Below are 24,406 nucleotides of genomic sequence, written 5' to 3' on the forward strand. Positions count from 1 at the left end.
AAAGAAAGACCAAGGTCGTAGGACGAGTGAGGCTAGAACCAGGATTAGACCACAAGGTTCTCAAATCCTTGTCCAATACTTTTGTCCCACGTCACCAAGTTGCTTCTTGAAAGTAACAAACCACAATTCTCTATTTAGCCACCTTTCCAGCCACCATTCTGGTGCCTGTCACAAACTCTCATCTCTACCATAAATGGACGCCTTCATTAAGGATATTCTCACTATTATACCTGCGTGTCCCCGGAGCAGAAAAGAAATTCTAGGGAACCCTTTTCCTTTGCTCTATGTACAAGGCACCGGTGTCCTGGGGCCAGTGCACTACGATAGTGTGTTGAATCATTCTCCCATCAAAGAAACTCAACCTCCCTAAGGGAAAGCATGTGCCTCCAGCCGACAGTGTTGAGCATTCTGTTGCCTACTCATGAAACTATCTGAGCAGAGAGAGGATAGATCCATTGTCACAATCTGGAATAATTACTGGGGTTTTAAGTGAAACATGTCCTTAAAGAAAAAGGAGCAAAGACAGGCAAAAGAGAGCAACCGCACTGTACTTGGACTCATATCCAACAGTCTTGTTTAGGGTACTAGCAGAGCCACGTCTCTCTGACCTCTATGGATTCCTTCCATACTATGCCTGCATCCCACTTTAAGCACTTTGTCCATGTAGCCCACTGATCTGGAACATCCCAGCGGTATTTCCAAACCTGTCTAGTTCAGCCTTCCTCCTCTCGGGCTCCTTTGTACTGCCTGCCACATAGGAAATAATACTAAGGTCTCCCTCTACTCTTGTGGTGTATTCTCCAAAATACCAAGTTATTTCACACCTCAGTGCCTCTGTACATGATGTTCTTGCCTCCAAAAATGCCCAGTTCCATTAGTCTGAGAAGAAACCTTTTCAAAACTCAGCTCGGCAGCCCCTCTGTGAAGTCGACCTGAGCTCCCTGGCAGTTTATCACTAGCTCTGGGCAGTGAGCCCTCACTGTTCCTTGTTCATGCTTCTATGGCAATACTGATCAAGCTGTATTATTAAGTCATGGATGAGTTCTCTACTAAGCTGTAAACCAAAACAGGGTAGCACCTCTTAATATTTGAAAACTCACATTTTTATTTTTAAAAAAGATTTTTAATTGATTTTTTTAAGAGAGAGAGAGAAAAAAAGGGGAGGGAGAGATAAACATCGATTGGCTGACTCCTATGCTGGGGATGGAACCCAAAACCCAGGCATGTGCCCTGATTGGGAATCAAACTGGCAACCCTTCAGTGCACAGAATGATGCCCAACCAACTAAGCCACACCAGCCGAGGCACCCGTGGCTATTTTTAAATCTTTGTACATCTTGTGCCTAGCAGAGAGGAGCTAGATACATGTCTAGCAAATATTGTAAGGTCATCTTCCCAATTCGATAATCTTCCCGAGGCCAGTGATAAGAGCAATTTTTTTCCATTTCCCACAGAACTAAGCACAAATGTCAAAGGCATAAACAGCAACTGCATGCACACAGTAGCTTTACTTCTCTAAGAAAGAGGACAGGCATTCCCAGAGAGGCCCTGGGGGAAATGCTTTCAACTTCATCGAACTAGAGGATTTAGCGTCTGAACCTCCTCCTCATGGACTGATGTTTCCACTTCACTTGTACTAACTCATTTTACACTCAATCAAGTCCACACTAAGATCCAAGGTTATCCTCCCGGGGCCAGAACGGCGAGATGGAAATTATAAAAGCTCATCAACAGACAAATGCCAGGAGGAACCTTCAAGAAAGTGGATTCTGCTCCCTTTCCCCCCAAACAATTTCACGGGAGTGGACAAAGTTCAGTTCATCAAGATGTATTCCCAAGAAGCGACAGAAAACGAGAACTATCACACCCGGTGAGGGAGCCAAACAAGACATGTCTGCATCGAGCTTTTAGAAAAAATGATAAAGCTAGAAGAACAACATGTTTAAAGCTAGCCTACAAGGTAAGAATAGCAAAAGGAGCCACATTCTATGTGTTGCCACTCACACAGAAAAGCAAAAGAGAGGGGGTGGGTGGGGATGGGAATATATATTTGAACTTTTATCATTACCTATTCTAGGTTTAAAATACTTTTCTCCAAGTGGGGATGGGAATATATATTTGAACTTTTATCATTACCTATTCTAGGTTTAAAATACTTTTCTCCAAGGGGGAGGAGGAACCAGGTAAAATTGAAACCAACATTCAATTAGTTATTAACTAATTGGATTAAAATTAAATGCTAAATGACTAGTACTGGGATCTCTTGGATCCCTATTAGAAAAAGCTGGGGCGGGGGGGGGGGGGGGAGGGGAAGGTGGAATGCTGTCTGAAATCTGTCTTTGCATAGCAAGCTCACTGCTCTTAAAGATTGAGCCATATGAATAGCAATATTTTCTAAAGAAGCTTTTATTTACATTTTACCTGAGATTGAGAAACTATCCACTCTCTGTTATAAGTCTAAGTCGGGGAACTTCAAAGTCACTGTTGAATCTTGCCGTCTCTTGGTACCACTAATATAGAATGCCATAAGCAACCCACTGAAAACGAACTGTACTCAGGCCACAGGGTATAATTTAGTTTTATAAGTGACCATGGGCATTGGAGCAAATCAACCTTGGTTCTAATCGCGCCTCTAGCTCTCATGTGTGACCTTGGCCAAGTTATTAAACCTCAATTTCTTCATCTGTAAGATGGGCCCTATCTCCCAAGGCTTATATGAGGGTTGAGTTAATTTATGTCTGACACACAAAAATAGTGCTCTTCATTTTATTATTTAAAGAGAGTGGAGGGGAAAGCGTTTTGCTTTCATAGGTATTTCAAGAACAATTTGCAGAAGTATAAAAGGCCTTTAATTCAGGGCAACAACTCTTTTTTCACAGCAATCCTCTAAATCAGTGGTTCTCAACCTTCTGGCCCTTTAAATACAGTTCCTCATGTTGTGACCCAACCATAAAATTATTTTCATTGCTACTTCATAACTGTAATGTTGCCACTGTTATGAATCGTAATGTAAATATCTGATATGCAGGACCCCTGTGAAAGGGTCATTCGACTGCCAAAGGGGTCGCGACCCACAGGCTGAGAACCGCTGCTCTAAGTTATGGAACAGGCAGGTTCGATCATTCCTGCTCTCATAACTAGACATCTGATGCACCAACTGGCTAACGGGCTGGCTCAAGGTCACCAAGCTCATGTTGTACAAGAAAAAGAGCAGAGATCTCCCAACACCCAGCACAGTGCTCTCTAGAGGATCGTGAATCTGTTGCACTACAAACATTCAATTGTTAATGAGAGTTTCTCCCTAAATATCAAAAGAAACATTCTTTACCAATCTAAGCACAAGGGCTCTATTATGAGAAGGAAAACAAGCCACGGATTTGGAGGCAGCTATACTAGTATACTCTATATTGCTCTGCTCATGTGGTGGCAGAAACACAAGATTCACGTACAAGATATGATTCCATCACCCTCAGCTATGTGACCTTCAGCAAGTGAACTAACCTTTGAGTCTCTATCTTTTCATGAGCCAAATGGGAATCATTTCTGCCCCACCTAATGCACAGGGCTTCATATGATTCAATAAGAGTATATATTCAATAGTCTCAGAAACCAGGTGCTATTTGGTTCCTCCTTTAGTTGTACTTGTTTCTAGCAAACTTATGCAGGCTATGCATAACGAGAATTTATAATAGATCTGTTCCCAAATTTGCTACACATCAGAGTCATCTAGGGAGCTTTGGAAACTCCTAATGACTAGGTCACCCACACCAATGAAATCAGTATATCCGGGGCTGGCAGCTGAGTACAGAGGGAGAACCACTGATTAGCTGCCTCCTGCATGCCCCCTACTGGGGATCGAGCCCACAACCCAGGCATGTGCCCTTGACCGAATTGAACCTGGGATCCTTCAGTCCAAAGGCTGACGTTCTATCCACTGAGCCAAACCAGCTAGAGCTGGGTACAGTTCTTTTTTTTTTTTTTAAGATCCTCTGGAGCCCTGGCTGGTGTGGCTCAGTTGGATGAGTGTTGTCCTATGCACTGAGAGGTCACTGGCTCAATTCCCAGTAAATCACACACCAGATTCTCAAGACTCGGTATTCTTAAAAGAAGGTAAAACGTCTCACTAGTGATTTTTATAGTGACTACATGTTGAAATAATATTTTTGCTATCTTGAATTAATTAAAATAATATCACCTATCTTTTTTATGTTTTAATGTGGCTACTGGGAAATTTAAAGTTAGTTATGTGGTTCACATAATATTTCTATTACACAGCTCTATTCTAAATTATCAATTCTTTGAAGACAAGGATTATATTACTCTTCTCTTTTTCTCCTCTACAAAGAGTGCCATTGTGAGCAGGAAAGACATTAAACAAATATTGCCTCAATTTAATTCAATACTAGGCCAAAATACCTTGATCACTCCTAAGTTTGGTTACACTGGAGTGAATTTTAACTATGAGTGTAGGACAAATTGCGAAGTTCCATCCAGAAGAAATAATGTATGTGGAACAACTCGAGTAGTAACTTCCTTTAGCCTTTCACTTTATTTTATTGGGCAAGAAATTGTAGATATAATGGCTGCTTTAAAAAAATAACTAAGTGTCTGAAACCAAATAACTACATTAATTTTCAATATCTTAATTTAGCTCTGCAAGCATACAGCATGGTATTCTTTGCCCATATTGGTCCTACTTGGCTTAGTTCAATCAGAATCAGATGTCATCACAGAACCTTACTACCAACTAAAGATACCATGACTACCAGGTATGCAAACGACCCGCTTAAAAAAAAAAGAATGTGAATGTTCACAACTTACTCCATTTATAAAATATTTTTATTTAACAGGCACATAAAGAACTAGCTTAAATCGACTCAAAGACTATAATAAAGTTCCCAGCACAATTCATCTTATAATAACTCTCTTTCAAGAAAAGACAGTAATATATTTATTTTTAAAAAGTGCCTATGCTTTGTTTGGTGACTAAAGAATCAGAAGGAAATTTTGGTGATTTCCAGTTCAAGAGTATCTGTCACCATTCTGACAGCTTCCAGTTCACAAAAACATTGGTTCTTTTTAATACCTTCTCTTCCGACTCAGGTTAAACTCCTTTAATTACTTACAACAGGCAGAACTCTATAATAGAATTCTAAAATAGCTAGTTAAACCTCTTTTCTAAAAATTGTTGTCTTCCTTTCCTGCCATAAAGTTGACGGAATAGCTAATGAAAAGTAGACAACTGAATGAAGTAAAAAATATTTTGCTTAATTAGCCTATTAATAGTTTCATTTTGTGCTAGAACAGCGGTTCTCAACCTGTGGGTCGCGACCCCTTTGGGGGTCGAAGGACCCTTTCACAGGGGTCGCCTAAGACCATCGGAAAACACATATATAATTACATATTGTTTTTGTGATGAATCCCTATGCTTTAATTATGTTCAATTTGTAACAATGAAAATACATCCTGCATATCAGATATTTACATTACGATTCATAACAGTAGCAAAATTACAGTTATGAAGTAGCAACAAAAATAATTTTATGGTTGGGGGTCACCACAACATGAGGAACTGTATTAAAGGGCCGCGGCATTAGGAAGGTTGAGAACCACTGTGCTAGAAGTTCCCCCCAAATCATAAATCAAATCCAATCATTTGAACTTAAACTCTCCAGGGGGGTCTAGGAAATACTTTAAAATAACAAAGACTCCATTCCAATCTTAACAAAAGCAGAAATCAAAATCATGGCATATTCATGAAAGGCCTCATTCCAAAAATGCTTGGTTCTGTGGGAATTCAGATTTTTGGGTATTCTTTTCATTCTAGTCATGAAGAATAAAGAGTTATCAAAATGAGCCCTGAAAGTATAGGGTTCCCTCTGCACGTCCCCAAGAATTAGCCATCTTCCCTTTTTCAAAACTTTTCCGCAACAGAATTCCTGCTTTTGATATTTCATATTAGATCCCTGAAACACAGAAAAGTTAAATAAAAAAGTAAATCTAGAGGCATGGTAATTTTGCCACCCAACAGGCTATTTCCAAATCTCAACTGTACCATTTGTCTCAGCCACTTCCACTGACTGCAGAGACCAGCTCTTTGTCCATCTTTGAATTTTTACAAGTCAACAGTTGACTCCAAAAAGGTGGTGCATAGGATGAAGGTAGGAAGAGATGGCGGGTGTTGGGTTAGTTTGGGGGATGTGAATCAAGCCCCAGAACATGGTGTTGCTGCCGTCGGAGCTCTCCAAAACCCTGGTTCTGGGTAGAGGAGGGTCTGAGCTGAACATTTCTTTCCCTGCCACTGGCTGCCAGAAACTCATAGAAGTGGACGATGAATACAAACTCTGTACCTTTTATGAGACGTGCATGGCCACAGAGGATGCCGCTGACGCTCGGAATGAAGAATGGAAAGGTTATGTGGTTCGAATCAGTAGTGGGAAGGAAAAACAAGGCTTCCCCATGAAGCAAGGGGTCTGGACGCATGCCGAGTGAAAGGCACTCCTATTACAGACCACGGGGAACTGGAGAGAAAACACAAGTCTGTTCAGAGTGGCATAGTGAATGCCAATCTCAGCGTTCTCAGCTTGGTCATTGTAATGAAAAAGGAGAGAAGATATTCCTGGTCTCACAGATACCACTGTGCCTCTTCGCCTGGGGCCCAAAGAGCCAGAAGAACTTTTCAATCTCTCTGAAGAAGATGATGTCCGCCCATATGTTGCGAGAAAGCCTCTAAACAAAGGAGGTAAGAAACCTAGGATGAAAGCACCCAAGATTCCACGTGCCCTGCAATACAAATGCTGGCACATTGCTCTGAAGAAACAACATACTGAGAAAAATAAGGAAGAGGCCGCAGAATATGCTAAACTTTGGGCCAAGGGAATGAAGGAAGCCAAAGAAAAACACCAGGAACAGATGGCTGAGAGACCATCAGAGACTGTCCTCTCTGAGAGCTTCTACCTCTACATCTGAGTCCAGTCAAAAACGAGATTTTGTAAGAATAACAAATAAAGGAGAACAAACATCAAAAACAAAACAAAAAGGCGGTGCACGGTGTGGTGCCCTTAACACACTTCCCACAAGCCACTTCCTCTCTAGATGAAAACTCATCTGCAGAAAACTGGTATTCACTTAGCAAAAATACAAGTCTTCACGTACAAGGACAGCATAATGTTTCTCACTATGAAAGGGTGGATCACTCATTCCCCACCAAGGAGCTTCCAGCACATGCTGCCTGTGAGGCGCTTGTATCAGCAGCATCCACAGAGTCTGTTAAAGAGCCTAACTCCTGGTCCCATCCAAGACCATTCAACGAATCTCTCTGAGGGTGAATCCCAGGACTCTGCCATTTAACAAGCGCCTTAGGGTGACTAGTCTAGACAGAAATATCCACTACGTCACCTAAAAGTTAAATAACCATAGTAGACAATTATGATAAACTAAATGTGAAGTCAAGATCTCACAGGAAGGATGGGCAGAGTCAGGGAAGAGGGTGTTCTGGTTTGGCAGGAACAACCCAGGCAAAGGCATCCAGTCAGGAATGTGCAGGACAGAACAGGGGGCAGAGGGCAATGGCAAGTAAACACATCCAACCAGAACACAAAGTTCTAGTTCAAGACCAGGATAAGAAGGGATGACTGGGGACCCTCCTGTGGACTGACCTGAGGGCCTGGGCAGGGAATATTTCTGAGTCAAGGAAGAACGTGTCCAACACAGCTGTCTAGCAATTACGGCAACGGTACAAAACAGTGAGAGAAAATTAACCTGGAAGCCCACACACCGGGGTCAGAGAACCACAGACAGAGCAGAAAGAACAGAGCCCTCCTTTTCTGGCAGACAAGGATGTCTACATCCTACTCCCCAGAACCCGTGAATATGTTACCTTGGGTGGCAAAACAGATGTCACAGATGGGATTAAACTTAAGGACTCTGAGACGGGGACATTATCCTGGCTTGTCTGGATGGGCCCCGACAAAGTATATGAGTCCTCCAAGGGGGAGAACTTTTCAAGGCTGTGGACAGAGAACCAGAGAAATGATATTCCTTACTGTGAATATGGAGGAACAGGGCCATGAGACAAGAACTGTGGGCAACCTGAAATGGCAAGGAAACAATCTCTCTCCGAGGGCCTCCAGCAGGAAGGACACCTTGATGCTAGTAGCCCCGTGAGATTCACGTCAGACTTCTGACCTACGTGGCGTAAGAGCGTCTGACCCTGTAGACAGTTTTCATAAAGTGTCCGCTTGAACCACACGGATGACATGTGGAGGAAGATCTCAAATGCTCCTGGAGACTAACAGTTTTACAGCTTCTTTTATGCATTTGAAATTAAGGAGATACTGTAAGGAAGATTACATGGAGGTGGGAGAAACCAAGGCAGGGACTGGATTACAGGATAATTAACAAAAGGATGTGCTCTCTGAGGATTAACACCCCCGCTGGAGGGGTATGACTTCTAGTATTTCAAAGGGGTGTTAAACTAGATGCACAAGAACAATGAACAGGGCTGGTTTAAAACCTTTCACTAAAGAAGTTGTAGACCTGGGGCATGACTATTCGAGTGACCTGCCCAGTTAGGAATTTACGACCAGATCACCTTGTGAGGTTACGTTCCGTAGGATCCCATTTTCATCCACATACAGAACCAGAAGATAATAAATTTGTGTTTTAAGCCACTAAGTTTGTGGCAGTTAGTTACAGTAGCAACAGAAACCTAATACATCTTTTGACCCTTTTTTCTTACCAAAGCTTTCTCTGCTTTATAACCATCCTTTCAGTCATACCTCCCAAACACCACGAAGAATTATAGATATATCTTTTGAGTTGAATACAAACCCCGGCTCATTAATAAATGAACAAACATGTATCACCTGCCTTAGAGATTTAACTTCACAGGTGTGGAGAGGGCAGTGAGGCAGCAGTCTGGCTGGTGTGCCTCCATCCCACATCAGCTTCGCAGATTTCTCCCCCAGCATCACTTATCTCCAGGAACAATGGGAAGTCTTGGAGAAAACCCATATCCTGAGGATGAGAAAGGGTTCTACTAACAGTAACCTCACAGGGTGATCTGATCATGAATTCCTAAGTGAACAGGTCATGGAGGATAGCCACGCCCCAGGCATGAAACTTCTTAGTAAAAGGCTTCTCTTTGCCTTAAGCAAGTTCTGCACCTTGTTTCTGTACATCTAGGTTAACACATCTTTGAAATGCCTCTTTTCAGAGCCCTCCTTCTAAAGCGTAACCACCCTCAAGAGAGGGTGTTAGCTATCCTGTAATCCTTGCTCTCTCCTACCTTCATGTTCTCTTCCTTAGTTACCTCCTTAATTCCAAATGCAAAAAAGAAGTTGCAAACTGTCATTTCTCTGAAGCATTTTTCTCAGTCTGTTGATATCCTGCTTCCAGGCCTATCCTTTGTTTGATTCAAATAAGTTATTATAAAAATTCTCTAAAGATTTAGATAATTACTACAATTAAGTCACCTAAAAGCTATCTGTTTATGTTTGTTACCCCATTCCATCATGAGCTCCATGAAGAACTGTGCTGTATTCACCTTTATTTTGCTGGATCCTAATACAGTGCTGTGCCTATAGTAGATGCTTAATAAACAAATGACCAAGCTAGTCTTAATTTCTCAAAGCTGCCGACTCTGACACCTTCACTTCTTGCCCACAACTCTGATAATTTATTTCCAGATATTTACCAGGCTACAATTAACATCCACTTCCCTTCTTTAGGCACTAAAAACTAGCCATTATCAATAGCCAAATATGGGAGCAAGTACACAGTGTCACTCAAAAATAGTTTCATAATGAAACTACCATCCAATAGTATTCCCTACCAGCAAATGCTTTCAAAATACACTTCTTTCTAAATATAAATGCTTTGTAACAGGAGTAAACTGAAGGGCATAGTATAAATGAGTCTTGACATCCCATTCTCCAGAACCCAGTTTATAGACAGAGTATTAAATACAACATCCTGGTACTCTTCTTACTTCTGACTCACTGACAAGGTAAATTACGAGTTCGAGGCACTCATTTATTTAACTTCTTCAAACCTTATTTATCAAATCTATGATTCTAGGAAAGGAGATGAACGAAGTCCTTCTCTAACTATTCACAGGATAGTTGGTAGGAAAACTTGATTAAAATAGGAGTGTGTCGAAAAAACAAAGATCTAAAGGGAACTTAACGAAGGACAAAAGGTCTGGCTCTAAGATGTCCCTCATCTCCAAACCTTCCCTTCTGCATTTATCAAATGTGTTGCCTGCACATTCAAATGCATTCATCAAGCCACTCTGGGCATCATCCAGTGAAGGGAAACATGACAGGAACTACAAACCTTAGTAGCCCCATCTCAACGACGCCCCGGCCCAGCGCCTTCTTCAGAACATCAGCCTCATTTCAAACAGAAGCGTCCCTCTCTCCTGCATGCGTGCTGGCAGGTTCCTCCGGCCTCTTCACCAGCTTGCCCTCATTCTCTAGGATTTATTTGTTTTGTTAACACCATCCCTTTCCTTAAAAGGACTTCATCTGATTTCATTCCATTTCCTTATTTATTTGCTTTCTCTCCCAGAGGCCTTGTTTCTCTTGCCTTTTAAGTAGCCACCCTCCACCCCCACCCCTTTTAAGTGCACTTTCCCGGCTGCTTCATTCTTTTCTGTTCTGTCTGCCTTCTGGTGCTGGGTTTCCCCTGCCCTCCCTTGCTGACCTCCCTTCGGGCTGTCCATACACAAGGACAGTCGCCTTTGGCTCCAGGGATCCTGCCTGAAGAGAAAGCCTTTGAGGTGGACTTTAGATACTACCAGGCCTCCCAGGTGCAGCAGCTTCTCCCTGTCTTCGGACTTCCCACAGAGGCTGGGGATCCTCTCAATGACATCTCTACTTCAGAGGCAGCTACCTGGATAGGGCTTTCCTGCCCCAGGCAGCAACGATACAAGCTTCTGCTCAGCATGTGGGCCTCCCCCAGGGTCACTGCCCCCTCTTTCTCTGATTACTCAATGGCATTAACAGCCACCCTAGGTCCCTTTTTCAGGCGTGTTGATTAAAGTTCCAATCATTCAATGGCCCTTGAAGACAGAGCCAGAGCTCAATGAAGAGCGCCTGGGATCGCCTTAATGCTCACATTCTTTCGCAGCAAGTCATCAATGAACAAATATGTATGGATGGTGGCCGGCCGGAATAAGACCAAGTTTATACCCTGACATGGGCTCAGAACACACCTTAGGCCAAAGACAAGCTGTTTCTGTGCCTTTCGCACTCTATTTGTTGCCTGTGTTGCCGCAGGATTTCAACAGTTCTTTTTCAAGTGAAACATTACACCCACCCAAAGAGATATCTTCACCTTGATGTGTGAGGATTTTTACGGAGGTGTTTCCAAGAACTAGTGATAACCTACGGGCTTAAATTTAATACAAGACCAGAAAGATTAGGAAAATAATGAAAACTAGCTTTCTTTATCAGTTTATTGCATATCCTTTTCTCAACTGCAAAGAAAAAAATCCGACCCTAATATTAACTTTCATTTCCTGCCATACAGTATCTGGGCTATGGAAGCTTTCTGAAGTATTTCGCATTGCATCGTCCTCATTTTTCACGTGTTGGAAACCTCGGCCTTGGCTACATGAGAGCACATTTGGGACATGCATATTTCCCAATTAGGCTCCAAGGCCTGGTCTTTCTGTTACAAAGAATCCCCCTTTTCACTTTCTGCTCATCAGGGCTCCCCAGCAAGGGATGGAGGAGCAGATCAGTCAAACGAATCCACAACCCAAACAGATAGTTCAGATCTTTAACCTGCTGCACTCCAAACTCATCCAGCCAACCTCCAAGGGCAGCTGCTAAGCCAGAGCAAAACCAGAAGTTGAATCTTAACTCCTTTCGTTTGTTTCTTCCTCTAACAAAGAGGCTAATAAGCAGTGAAACAGCCAGAAGGCTGGGCAGCAGGGGAGGAAAAGAACAAAAGCAAGCATCCTGCCAATCCACAAACTGGACCGGGGCCCCTCCCCTAACACCCCGGCTGAGGATTCCACACATCTCTCCCCACCAAGTATTAATTCATAAGCACTCAATCAGGCCCAATAATCCACATTTCACGTGCAAAGCAAAAAGCTCCCTTTGAACATACATATATGAGGGTACTGCTTAGCAGCCCGCTCCTAATTAAGGGATCTGTTCATAATCACGCAGGGCCAGTCAGGCCCCAGAATCCACTCCTGACCTTTCACTCCGCCGTATTTTCTTTCTAATCCTGCACCACACTGAGTCTAAACTCTGGTTTACATTTGGACAGAGAAGCTGAGAACCAAACCCTGCTGTGTCCATGGCTGAGATTAGCCACTAATTGCATCTCACCTGGCACAACACCCCTCCCTCTCCTTTGGGCCTGGACAAAAGTTTGCAAAGAACGCCCTGCACCCGCGCAGACCTGCCTCTGCAGCTAAAATCGTTGCTCAGTCATTTCCCCCACATACTTAACTGTGTGTGCGTGTGTGTGTGTGTGTGTGTGTGTGTGTGTGAGTGAGAGAGAGAGAGAGAGAGAGAGAGAGAGAGAGAGAGAGAGAGAGAACATTCTGCAGGCCCATGCGGGAAAGATCTGAGCAGTCGCATTTGTCCCATTACAAAAGTGTTTTTTAAAACTTTCTTTCTGTGTGTGTGCGAATTCCTACCAACCCACATTTATTTGTCGTTGTAAAGAAGTGTTTGCCCCATCAACCCACTGCGCAGTGGTTTCTGCCCACAGAAATAAGGTGGCAGCCCTGCGTAGTCCTCCCAATGGTAACTCTGCAGGGCCAAACTTATGTGTGAGGAGAGACACAGGCAAGCTTTGTTCTAAATGCTACCAAGGGCAGGAGGCGGGACACTGGGCCTAGAGCCTGCCTCCTGCCCGGCATTTCTGGTGTCGCTTCTGAGTTAAATGACTCACAGTCCTGAAAATCTGATACCGAGTCAGAGATTTTTTCTTCAGAATCTGACCTACAAGTACCCCAACTGTCCCTCAGGTTGTGGAGAGGAAAGGAGATTCTAACACCCCAAGTGACCAAACCGATAAACATATTCATCGAGACGTGAACAGTGAAGGGGACGGGGCAGCCATACAATTGGGTCATGGTGACTGTGGGCTCTGTCTTGACTTCAGAAATTAAATGTGTGAATGAATGAATGGCTGCAGAAACCTCAGATCCAGGTTGGGGAAGCCACTGGCCAGAGATATTTTGGGTTTTGGAGGAGATGGCCTGCTGCCCTTCTTTCCTGGACTTTGTGGTCCAGTCCCTCCTGCTCCCTCTTCTCCCAACTGGCCCCACACAAGCCTGGGCTTCACAAGAATGTGAGGGCACATTCAGCCCCAAATTGAAAGTTTAGCCTGTTAGAAAGAAGTTGTCTGGCCCTCGCCAGTTTGGCTCAGTGGATAGAACGTCAGCCTGTAGACCAAAGGGTCCCGGGCTCCATTCCAGTCAAGGGCACATGCCTGGATTGCAGGCTCCTCCCCAGCCCAGGCCCTGGTTGGGGCACATGCAAGTGACAACCAATCTATGTGTTTCTCTCACATTGATGCTTCTCTCTGTCTTTCCCTCTCTCTTCCGCTCTCTCTGAAAATCAGTGGAAAAATATCCTCAGGTAAGGATTAACAACAAATAAATAAAAATAAAATACAGACTTTTTTTTTTTAAGTGTCTGAGGTCTTCCTTCTGCCAGACAAGTCTTTAAAAGCCACCTAATTATATTAATGCATTGAGTTTGTTCTGCAAGTTTAGTGTTTTAAAGTAGAGACTTTGGAACAAGTTGGCTGAGGTCAGAATCCTGGCTCGCCGCTTGCTAACTACATAAACTTTGGGCAAGATAGTTAACTTCTGTGCCTTAGTCTCCTCACCCATCAAATGGTGCTAAATAATAGCACCTACATCAATTAGGTAGAGATTAAATAAACTAATATGCAGAAACGCCCTAGAACAAGAAGCACTCAATAAACAAGAGCCAGGAACTGAAGGGCTGTGAGAGATTTGAACATAAACACATATCCAATGTATTCTGGAACAATATTGTGGACGAAAGGGGCCACATGCTGACCTGACTAGCTCAGGGAAGGCCTGCATGGCAGTCTTGCAAACTCAGAGACCTGAAGTAACCACAAAGGATGGTAAAATTAAACTTTAACTAAAAGCAGTTATGGTGGATAGTCACCTCCTAGGCCGGTACCTTCCCTGACAAGGTCAACCTTTACCTTAATGAGCCTATCTGTCTTTTTGCATCTATGAAAACATACCCTGGAAATGTCTGGGTAACTTACATCTTCCCTTTTTTCCCAGACCCCTTAGGCCACAACCAAATGCCCTGGGCGCCAGGACAGGAGACCATAAATCCCTTCATTGTTATTGTTATCATGTTAATTGCTGACTGTTAACTATCCTGCACCCACATAAGTGTCTACCATTTTATCCAATCTCAGAGGTTCCCCAACCCCTTTGCTTTCTCCTGCCTGGCTCATCTATCACCAATAGATTTCATGTAACCCACCTACATCCCCTTTTGATTGCAATGTATAAAAATAGATGAAAAAAACCACCATTCTCTGGAGCACTAGCCCAATCTGTTGAGATTTTGCTTCCCAGCAATTGTCAACAGTTTGGCTCCAAAAAAACTCACAAAAATTCTTTACAGGTTTGAATGTTTTTACATTACCAATATAAAAAGTCTTTTAAAAAAATGCCAAAAGTTCAAAGTTAGCGCCACCAACCGAATCTAGGGGAAGATGTCGCATTTTAACAGTTACCTGATCCCAGGGTTTTCAAACTTTTCATTTTTAGGTGCTGGAACATTTTGTTCAACAAAATCTTACTCCAAGTTCCAAAGGCAGAACAAAGTGGTGCTGTTCCAACTGAGGCTGAGGCCGGGGTGGGCGGAGGAGACCTGGGGACCCAGTGACCCCACCACCTTGGAAAACCATCACAGGCAATGGACACGGAGAGCAGGGACCAAGTCTCATGATCTTGTCCTGCTTTTGAGAGGACAACAGTCAATGTTTTTAAAGGATGGAGTAGAGAGGTAAGAGGCTGCAGAGAGGCTGGCTGTGAGAGTTTGTGGGAGCTTGCGCAAGGGACAGTGAAATTCGGCAGACGAGTCTGAGACAGAAGTTAGGCAACAAAGGAGACAGGGCTGACTTACTCAGAGGGAGGGAGAGAGAAGAGGGGGTGTGCAGAGCTGAAGATGACTGCTTTCTGGCCACTAACTATACAGACACGGCTGGTATGTATGTGTGTGCTTGGGGTATTATGGATAATGGATACTGACAAACTTTTTTTTTTTCATGGAAAAGTATTAGGTGAATAGGTTTTTGAATAACTAATCTAGTTAAAAGCAGAAAAGATTGTTTATGTTTATCCTTAAATATAACATCAAAATATATTACTAACCTAGTACTTTAAGGTACTGCTACATCAATTCTCACTGTAGAATATCAAAAAGTAAAATAACTTAAATTATCCATTATTCAAAAGTAAAAACTTATAGTCTCTAAATTCTTTCAGCTTTTCTTACATCTTGTCGCTTTCTTATTAATGTAAAGCAAAGAAAAATACATGAAATGTATATCATTTTTCATAGTCTATGTGTCTAATTATTTTGTTAATGCAAATGTTAAAATCAGTTTTTATTCCCAGAGGACTCAGTGATTATAACTCCCCATTGGGTACTTTTTTTAAAAAAATATATTTTATTGATTTTTTTACAGACAGGAAGGGAGAGGGATAGAGAATTAGAAACATCGATGAGAAACATCCATCAGCTGCCTCCTGCATACCCCGCACTGGGGATGTGCCTGCAACCAAGGTACATGCCCTTGACTGGAATCGAACCCGCAACCGTTGAGTCCGCAGGCTGATGCTCTATCCACTGAGCCAAACCGGTCAGGGCCCCATTGGGTACTTTTCAAGAATTAGATTATTTCTATAAGAAAACTGAGAGCCATAGCTATGGAGGCCTTCAGAGTGGAGGAAAAGCCCAGAAGTGGCAATGGGTAGAGCTGGAATAGGATATGGCTCATCCTTGCAATCTGTTTCAGAATGCAATCTGGTTTAGAATGGAATTGGATAAAAGGTGGTGGTAATTCGCTAGACCACTCTAGGAATATGTAAGAATTTTATGTGGTCTGTCAAACATCTGACCAGGTTAATGTTTCAGCAAATAGCTTTAACACCATATCAGAGAAACTTCTTCTATAAGCAGATTTCATTTTAAAAGCCTTCGGATTTTTAACAACTGTCTTTATTGTAAAAAGCCACACCTCTTATACATACATCTGTTTGCACTGGGAGACTAAGCAATGAAAACAAAACCTGGATAGGAAAACTTAGTCTGTTCAACCCCAAAGTCCCGCTCAAATGGTATGGACCTAAATGAAAGGTTCTCCCTTCTCTAGCAGGAGGTAATTTTAAATAAATGTCTGAAAGAGGCATTTACTGTGAAAACCTTAACCACTCCTTCCCTGCAGGGGTAGGAGCCCCACTGTCCTGCCTTAACACGACAGATTATTTGAGGAGAAGAGGTCAAGAAAAAAGTTGAGAAATCTTACACTGTTAATTAATTTTGCAGAAATGCATTGGATGGCAGGAAAATCCTGAAAAAGGGATCTTATGAGTAGAGTCAACAAAGGAAGAAAGTGGTCCCAGACAAAGTCTGCTCCCTGCATATAACCTTGATTAAGCTTGAAGGTCACACACCTAAGGGCCTCATGAAATAAAAATCCCATTGTTCAGGAGAGAGAAAGCAGACAGTGGAAGAAAAAAGAAAAGAAAAGAGAGAGGAAAGACGTGTGCCTATAAAATGGGCATCGTTTAGTCCTTTCTAGCAACTAAAAGGCACAATGACATTTACAAAATTTGACAGCCCCCTCTGGTGCCTGTGCTTTGTGAATTCCGCGTCGGTCTTGCCTACTGAGTGCCATCTCACCCCGTGACATCAGAGGCTCTAATGTGCCTTTGTCAGGTATGGGTCTTTCAGTTTTTTTCTTTACAAAGCCAAAGTGCCAGGCTTAAAAGCACTAAACAATTCTGTATTTCAGACACTCTTTCAGGGACAAGAGCATGAGAGATGCAGGAAATCCAGACACGTGCATTTAACCGGTTATCTGGGGGGCAGCATATAGATCTTATCAAAGCCGCACTACTCCCCAAGGATTTTCTTTTTTCATAATTTGTTCTTACCTTGAAGTGGTCACTGACCTACTTTTAAACTCATTATTGAAAAAGGGGCAAGGCCTCAAGAGAATGGCAGAGCCTCATGAATAGGTGTTTGACAAATGCTTTGATTAACGCATCCTGGCTCAGTGCTCTCAAGCTGTAAAAGGTTTCCTTTTATGCCATGCTAAAAAAATCCAGAAACGAGGAAAAACCTGAGAATTGTACTCCCATAGCCTGTCTTTCCAAGGTCAGCCAAAGAAGCAGAGTTTTATGAGCAAGTTCTTTACTGTTGATGGTTTGACTGAGAACAGTCTAGCTTTGTCCTGACAATTAACATTTCATGTTCACAGAGGATTCTTCTATATGGCTCTTATATGAAGACTAGTGGCCCAGTGCACAAAATTCGTGCACATTAAAAGGGAATTCATTAAAGGAAATATTTTTTTTAATATATTTTATTGATGTTTTTACAGAGAAGAAGGGAGAGGAATAGAGAGTTAGAAACATTGATGAGAGAGAAACATCTATCAGCTGCCTCCTGCACACATTTTACTGGAAATGTGCCCACAACCAAAGTACATGCCCTTGACCAAAATCAAACCTGGGACCCTTGAGTCCGCAGGCTGACGCTCTATCCACTGAGCCAAACCAGTTAGGGCTAGAGGAAATATTTTAATATTGCCAGCTGCCCTTTCTCTATAATAGAAGTGTCAGAGATTAAAGAAAATTAGTAAAATATATATGGAAATCTTCCTCCAGTCAGAGTCTGGGACGTGCCGCGGGACCCAGAGTCAAGTCCCCACCCACTTGCACGAGCCTCAAAGTAGCGCGAGACCCAGACCTGGCCGGCCCACCCCCACTGGTGAGACCCAGACCCGGCTGGGTGGAGGGTGCAGCCTCAGGACCCCCATCAAGCCCCGCCGGGTGGGGGGCACAGCCTCAGGTCCCCTACCCCAGCGCCATGCAGCCTCAGGTCCCTACTGATCACTCGTTACGGGAACCCAGCCTCCACTGTGGGCACAGCCATCTTGTGACAGCGTGATGGAGTGAGGGTTAATTTGCATATTACCTCTTTATTAAATAGGATTACTAAAACTCCATTCATGAATCAAAGGTACCAGGTCTTTTCACACACACACACACACACACACACACACACACCCCAGAGGCCCACGCAGGTACAAACACCTGCTTGACTAATGCTTTACACACACCCTTAGAAGAGGCTCCATAAAAGGGGAAGATAAACCAATCCTATAATCCAAAACTTTAAAACCAAGCAGATAAATATTTAAACACCAAGGACTGTTGAGACAGTCAAGTAAAGAGCAGCCTTTTTGGTACTTTTTTGTTTAAGCCCCAAATGCTAGGTGCAAAGAAATGTATGCTGCCAAGATTTTCTTTTTAAGCAACAAACTTATAGATGCAGCGAGGCATGTTTTAATGAATGCAATGGGTGTAGGAGAAAGGGTCTGGAACATATCTACAACCATTACCTACAGGCTTGGGGGCAAAGTCTTAACCCTGATGAAGATGCCACCTTTAGGAAATGCATTCTCTACTGTATTACAGGTAAGTACTAAAACTAAATAGAGACGGAGGGCCTTGTTACATTTCACAAATATATTCAACTGACTGCCAGCAGTGTTTGGAACTTTAAGAAATATCCCATGGTTATATACACGCCTACTTTCTGAGTAACATGCAAACAAAAGCAATGCATATAGAGAACAAATGAAGGCTAACTGTTGTAGTCCAAATACAGAATAGTCAAAGAAAAGCAAAATCATTAATGGGAAGGGGAGGCATAAGGGCACTACTCAAGGAACATCCAGCAAATTAATCTATTGCAGTAATTGAGGCAGAGGGTCATATGAATTGAACTAGGAGGTGAAGTGATAGAGGATAGAAATGCATTAAAGGGACATGTCAGGAGGGAAAAGACTGATGACAAATTGGATAAGTCAAAGGGAAAGAGTGGGCCTAGGTTACACACTGTAATTGGCATGAAACTCACTGACATTTAATAAATCACTTTTTACTTCTTATCATATCAAGAAAATTTAAAATACTCATTCACTACCATCTAGCTGTTTCCTAAATCAAACGTAAGTTGAATTTATTCATACAGCCTTTAGAACAGAGGTTCTCAACCTGTGGGTCACGACCCCTTTGGCGGTCGAACGACCCTTTCACAGGGGTCGCCTAAGACCATCCTGCATATCAGATATTTACATTACGATTCATAACAGTAGCAACATTACAGTTATGAAGTAGCAACGAAAATAATTTTATGGTTGGGTCACAACATGAGGAACTGTATTTAAAGGGCCAGAAGGTTGAGAACCACTGCTTTAGAAGATCAAAAGAGTCTTTTTACTCTCCTCTTCTCCTTCAGGGTGAACATCACCACTATGCAGGAAACATCAAAACTCCGCCATTTATGAGGGCTTAACTGCCTACTTCACTCCTGTGATGTGATTCACCACCACCTTTCTTCTTCATCCCCTTTTTTTTTTAAACTTTTAAAAACTGCACTCTGTTCAAATCAAGAAAAACTTGGACACATCACCCGTCCAAGGGTAAGCACACGTTGTATAGGGCTGTTTGTAAAAATAGCTATCTATAAAGGGGTGCAGAAAAATCAACAAGGGTGTTTTCCCCCTACTGAAATCCCACACATATATATGGAGCACCTGCTTATCTGCGATTCTTCGTTAATGATGGCCTGCAACCCAATATATTTAATCCAACAACTGCTACTTATGTATATCTTCCACTTATTTTAGATCATCCTTTAAGTTAAGACTAAGTCCAGTTGAATTCCCTAGGGCAAAACCAACAACTACTTTTCATTTTCAGATTGAAGTACTTCCCCAAAATGCTGTATTTTGTTTCTCTAAGACAAATATGTCAAATTCGCAGCCTGCAACGAATATTTTTGTGGCCCAGCCAGATAAAGGTATGTAAGAAACATTTTAATAAAAATTTCGTAACTTAATTTTACAATATCCTGTTATACATAATTATTGATAACAAACTAAAACGTTCGCTAATGACTGATTACTATAATCATGTTGCATTCATTTCCCTTATGCGCCTTATGCGCAGGCGCACCATTTCTCTCCACTGATACTAGCAGCAAATATTTTAGCAGCCAATTTCCATGTCATTAGTCTTGGACTGACTTGTTTGGTGAGCAAAAAAGGAAACATTTCATTTTCAGAGAACAAGAAAAATAGGTTTATTTGCATTATGCTTATTAATTTGTGCAGTAATTCAGTGTCTGGTTAAATTAATGTTCAAGGAAAAATATTAATTTTTATTAAAATGTTCTATTCTTTTATGTTAATGATTACTCATTTTTTTCAGCCCTTTGTATTTAGCATGTCTCTATGAAAATACAACTACGTTTCTATGAAAATTGAAACTTTTGTTTTTTTGTGGCCCACATAAACTTAAACCTTGTTTACTTGGCCCATGTTAGCCTTTGAGTTTGACATGCTTGCTCTAAGACAGTGGTTCTCAACCTTCCTAATGCTGCGACCCTTTAATACCGTTCCTCATGTTGTGGTGACCCCCAATTTCATTGTTACAAATTGAACATAATTAAAGCATAGTGATTAATCACAAAGACAATATGTGACTGATTATATATGTGTTTTCCAATGGTCTGAGGCAACCCCTGTGAAAGGGTCGTTCGACCCCCAAAGGGGTCGCGACCCACAGGTTGAGAACCACTGCTCTAAGAGCACTTCTTTTTTTACTTGTAATTGGGTAAAATCCCAAGCAACCATAAAAGTAGAGAGAATAGCATGCTGCACCTCCATGCACTTTCTACAATCATCATTTGCAGTCTTTTTTCGTCTACCTTCCCCCGGGACGTCAGAGAGCACTGCAGACATCACGTCTGTAAACACTTCAACGCGCATTCTCAGAAGGATCTTTTTGTGAGCAATCACCCGCAAGATAGTGGCCTTTTTATTCTAGAAACCTTTTTTTATTAGCTGGCCTTTCTGAGTGTTAAAAATGACTTTATCATTTGCTTAAATAAAAGGCTATTGGTTAAAAAATAAGTGACTTTAGGGACAGTCAATCTGAGCCCAGTCCAGCCAGCCAGAATGGATGCAGAAATCATTCAGTATAATGCCAAGCGTAAACTTGGCAAAGATAAAATCACACTCTGCATACACTACACATGGTCTAATTTCCTGTAAGGTTAGAGAACAAATTAATAAATCTGGAATGAAAGCCAAAGTCTGCTCATCAAGGCTGGCCCCTCCCCAAGGCCACTGTCAGCATGTGGGTTGTCAGAAAGTGTCAGGGGTCCGCTTCAGAGACCAGCCGGGATGATTTGGAAAAGGCATCTTTATGCGTTTGGGGGGCTGTGGTTCTAGGTTGCTTGTTAACTAACTGACTAGGGGTCCTTAAGATGGGCTGATGGCACCCTGGCTGAGTAGCTCAGTTGGTTGGAGCTTCTCCCCAAATACCAAGGTTGGCAACGATACTTTCTTCCTTTCCTTTCTCAGGTGTCAAAATGTCATGCCTTGGCCGGTGGTTCAGTGGTTAGAGAGTTGGCCCAGGCACCGAAGGGTCTCGGGTTTGATTTTCAGTCAAGGGCACATTCCTGGGTTGCAGGTTCGATACCAGCCAGGGTCAAGACACTTGCGGGAGGTAACCAATCAATGTGTCTCTTTCTTACATTGTTTCTCGCTTTTTCTCTCTTCCTCTCTCTCTCCCTCCTTCCTTCTCTTCCTCCCTTCCTCTCTCTCTAAAAAACAATCCTCCAGTGATGATTAACAACAAAAAAATAAAAAAAAATTTCATGTTCCTCACCCACTTATCCTGGATAAAAACTGGCCAAAACACAGACTTAACATACAAAACTCCTGAGCCACCATTTCCTGTTTAAAAAATCCTACACGCTAAGACCTCTGATCCTCTGAATTAAACACACTTCCAACTGTCCTTTAAAGTTCTCACCAATTACTTATTTCCCAACATACTTCTACATCTACTTTAACGCTACTGCTCAAGTCCTCGCTTTTTACTAAAATTGGGTCAAATCACCTAGAAAATATATCACTACCTGCTCCTAGGAAATATATCACTACAGTCCTTCTCATCACTCTGTTGATCCTCAGTATTAAAATGTGTTCATGTGTATGTGTTTGTGTAAATATCAACCACTTGCTATATCATAAAACTCAAGAATACTTTGCCTTGTTTTCAAAATAAGTAGATTGAATAAAATTACAACGAAGGTCACTAAAATGTCATTACCTGAAATCACATTTAGTGTTCTGTATATTTATATAGTCTTTAAAGTCTAACCTTCCAAGAAGTCATAAAGAGGGCCCTGCCTTCTCTATGTCTCCCTCTTTGAAAAATACTAAGTTAAAGGCAGTTTTTCTTTGATTCCCACCAGTTTGTGGGGGCTTACATTTCAACCACCTCTTGCAGGCTGGTAAGGTGTAGCCATATTTCAGATTTAAGTAAACAAGATGATAATAATTTTCCCCTACGTGTCTTTATTGTTCCTATAACAGTAGTCTCCCAATTTGGGAGGGGAAAGACTAGAGAAAACCCTTCAAAGGAAAAGAATAAAAGCTTGTCTGTGTCTTCCACTGCAGACTCTCCCGTAATGACTTGCAGTCTGAACAAGCCACTGTTCTCCAGGAGCCTCTATCTGTAACAACTATTTTTTGTTTGTTTGTGTTTGAACCACAGAGTTAGCTCTGTTGTGAACTACAGATACATATCAAGGAGGGCTTCTGAAACTGATGTCTTGGGAATTAAATCCTGTGAAGACAGTTTCAACTTCATGTTCCAAGAAAAGGCTGGTTTTATTCTAAGGCAAGAGGAATTCCTGACCCCAAACACAGTCAGTCACGCTGTTTCCCTTGTCCTTATCAGCAATGTGTTTGTCAAGATGCAGAAGGACATGTGAGTCTCTACAGCCAAATAAGCTACGATCTGAGTCTTCTGCAAGCAGAAAATCACAGCACCCACGCTTATGAAACTTTTCTCTTGTCCATGTCTTCCAATGAGCAAGCAGCGGCACAGCTGAGTTAGGTGCTTAATTGCCAAATTATTATGCAATGAAGCCCCAGCTCTTCCATTTGGGAAGACAGGCTGATCCAAGGGTGTTTTGCACCCACTCCTCATTCTGTGGCTCTTCCTTAGATATTTTCAGTAGAGACATCCACTTGGAAGTATTTCAAGTTCATTACCTGCTTTTTACTAGTGGTTGAGATGCTGACTACTCTGTCCAATTCTACAAACGGTGTGATAAAAATTTATGTATATTAAAACCACAATAAGCATCTGCAATATCATATGCCTACAACAATCATGGAGTTTAGGAAAAGAGGTAAATGCTGCACAAGAATTATAGTCATGGCACATAAGAGCAAGCCAAATAAAAACACAGCCCCAAAGAAAACCAGTCCAAGTTATATTCTTTTCCCTGGCTAGGATCAGTCTGGTAGCCTCTTCAGGAGTCAGTGCCCTAATATATAGGGTGTCCCAAAATTCACGCAAGATTTGAATTTTGCGTGAGCATTAACAACAACAAAAAATAAAAGCCTAATTTTACTTGGTTCATTGAATCAGATTCTAATATCTGTTGCCCTTTGATTTCAATCCCTTCAATTTGATAAGCATTACCAAGCACCAATTATGGCCCAGGAGCAGGGACAATGAAGACCAATGAAGACCATGGCATTGTGTATGTGCCAGCAAAGCCGTGGAGGCCATTTACCCGATGTGCTATTCCATACATAACCCTATACTGGATACTTTATGAATAAATAAAAAATTTACATTTTTTAATTATAAACCTGTGTTTTCTATCAAAATTACTTCTTGCGTGAATTTTGGGAAACCCTAGATTTAACCCCTAAGACACTGAAGAAAGGAATGAGTCCCTATTACATGCCAGGTACTGCAACAGGCACATTATTTGACTTGGGGTGGTAAATATACAATACAAAATACTACAGATGATGTATTACAGAATTGTACACCTGAAGCCTATAGAATTTTATTAACCAATATCACCCCAATACATTTAATTAAAAAAGAAAAGAAAAATGCTTTTTCCCAAAGCTGTGGGGTGTTTGTTTTTAATTTAACTACCATGCCCACTGTGTAAACTAAAATGAATCTTGGCTAGACTAACACACACATACATACGAGACTTGTCTTCTCTTATGAAAAATAAATCTTAACCCTA

The 24,406-nt window shown here is 41.9% G+C and overlaps 1 protein-coding gene and 1 pseudogene across 2 annotated transcripts in view; one reads left to right on the forward strand and one right to left on the reverse strand.

Moving 5' to 3' along the window:
• The window catches only part of FMNL2 (formin like 2), a 323,355-nt gene that overhangs the window by 195,716 nt on the left and 103,233 nt on the right, over window positions 1-24,406 (reverse strand). The gene's annotated exons all lie outside the window — the stretch shown is intronic.
• LOC308522503 (small ribosomal subunit protein eS6-like) lies at window positions 6,219-23,244 on the forward strand (annotated as a pseudogene). The gene is made up of 2 exons: window positions 6,219-6,990; window positions 23,086-23,244. The product of its transcript is annotated as a small ribosomal subunit protein eS6-like (transcript).

The sequence above is a fragment of the Myotis nattereri genome, assembly GCF_964212035.1.
Source record: "Myotis nattereri genome assembly, chromosome: 7".
NCBI classification, from domain to species: Eukaryota; Metazoa; Chordata; class Mammalia; order Chiroptera; family Vespertilionidae; genus Myotis; species Myotis nattereri.